General features: G+C 31.1%; 1 protein-coding gene across 1 annotated transcript in view; it reads right to left on the reverse strand.

Annotated features, from left to right (window-relative positions):
- The window catches only part of LOC100569753 (fatty acid synthase), a 14,881-nt gene extending 13,141 nt beyond the window's left edge, over positions 1–1,740 (reverse strand). Inside the window, exon 1 of the mRNA XM_029487685.1 lies at positions 1,642–1,740. The gene's annotated coding sequence lies outside the window, so the exon portion shown is untranslated. The remainder of the gene's footprint in view (positions 1–1,641) is intronic.
- Positions 1,741–1,746: the final 6 nt, after the last annotated feature.

A 1,746-nucleotide genomic window follows, 5' to 3' on the forward strand; every position in this document is an offset into this window, starting at 1 on the left:
TCTATATAAATATACCCGGTGAAACACGATTGCGTACGGTATTTATCGACATACGCAATCGTGAACATTTAATGTTCACGGTTGCGTATGATTTTTATCTGCAACATTGAATCACTGTTTGCTTTGAACTAATAGAACATACAATTTAAAATTAATTGAGAGGCGATAGGTGATATTTGATAGGCGATAAATGGATCGACAAAATGGATCTGAAAGTTTTCATCGAACTTTCAACGCTCAACTTCATAGCTTCCATCCTTACATCCATGTAGTTATTTCAATTCTAAAAGAAACGTAAGAGGAAACATGTACGAAAGTTCAATCAGTATTTAAAGGTCAGATTAAAAAAGTGGAAAATGCTGATTTAATTCGTATAAATGAAGCCATGAAAGAATATAACAAGTACAAAATTAAGTAATTAATTTGGTTCAAAGTTCATCGTATGGTTAAGTGAAAATAATACAATTTATTAAGAATCTTTTGAATTTGTGTCGTATTATATATAATTTTTAGGGTTCCGTACGCTAAAAGGGTCCCGCCCTATTACTAATGCTCCGCTGTCCGTCCGTCCGTCCGTCCGTCTGTCACCAGGCTGAATCTTACGAACCATGAAAGTTAGAAAGTTGAAATTTTCACAGATTATGTATTTCTGTTGTCGCTATAACAACAAACACTAAAAATCCTAGAATTTATAGTATAAGTAGCATTGCAAACATGTTTATAACTGATAATAGTACGGAACCCTTCCTGCGCGAGTCCGACTCGCACTTTTCCAGTTTTTTATATAATCAATTAATTATATATTACATAAAAATGGTGTGAAATATATATAGTAATTCATCAATTGAGAACAGCAAGCCAAATTTTGATGAAATTTTTTGTAAATGTTTAAGTGATTCTCTGGATGGTTTGGACTCACAATTTGACCCACTAAGTCCAACCTGAGGAGGGCTCAAACAGGAATTTTGAGATTTACGTTAGAAACGTTTGTTTATAGAAGAAATAATTAGTAGAAATTAGTATTTATTATTTTATTGGTTGCCATTGGTTATCCGACAAATCAGGTAATAGCATGCATCAAATCGAATTTTCACACATTGCCTACAAAGGCGGCACTTACTGCAACGAGTTAATCCCAAAAAGAGTTGAACAATCACAATTTTTTTAAGAGTTGTCATTTTTAAAGGCAACGAAGTGCGTGGGATGAGCTAGTATAATATAAAACTAAAAATGTCATATTTAAAATGTCTATAAATAACTAAAAAGGAGTCAAATTATTTTTAAAAACATGTAGATAAAATTATTGTAAAATGATAAAATTAACATTTGATGAAAGTTTCAAGTACTTACCTACGGTTATTAGTAGGTATATGAATGACGAAAAAATATGAAAAATCATAGTTAAAAATTTGTTTGAATATCCAATGTTTATTTACGGCTATTTTACTTTTAACCCCCCAAAGTAACAAATACTTTCACTTTCTTATTAGAAAATATGCTGATGAAAAATGCTGGAACATTCTTAGTTTTTACTGAGTTGATGAGAGACACAAAAAAAAAACATTCAACTTTGTAAAATCAATACATACATCACTCCTCTTGGAATCTAAAATGATTAACAATAATAGTAAAGTTATTTACCCAAACATCATCTATTCGTGACTCATCTGACTGAGGGAAAATGTTAAAACTCCTAAAGAAATGGCCATTGATATTTCTAGTGAATACGTCATTAGTCAATGACAC

Source organism: Acyrthosiphon pisum, chromosome A1, assembly GCF_005508785.2.
Source record: "Acyrthosiphon pisum isolate AL4f chromosome A1, pea_aphid_22Mar2018_4r6ur, whole genome shotgun sequence".
Lineage (NCBI taxonomy): Eukaryota > Metazoa > Arthropoda > Insecta > Hemiptera > Aphididae > Acyrthosiphon > Acyrthosiphon pisum.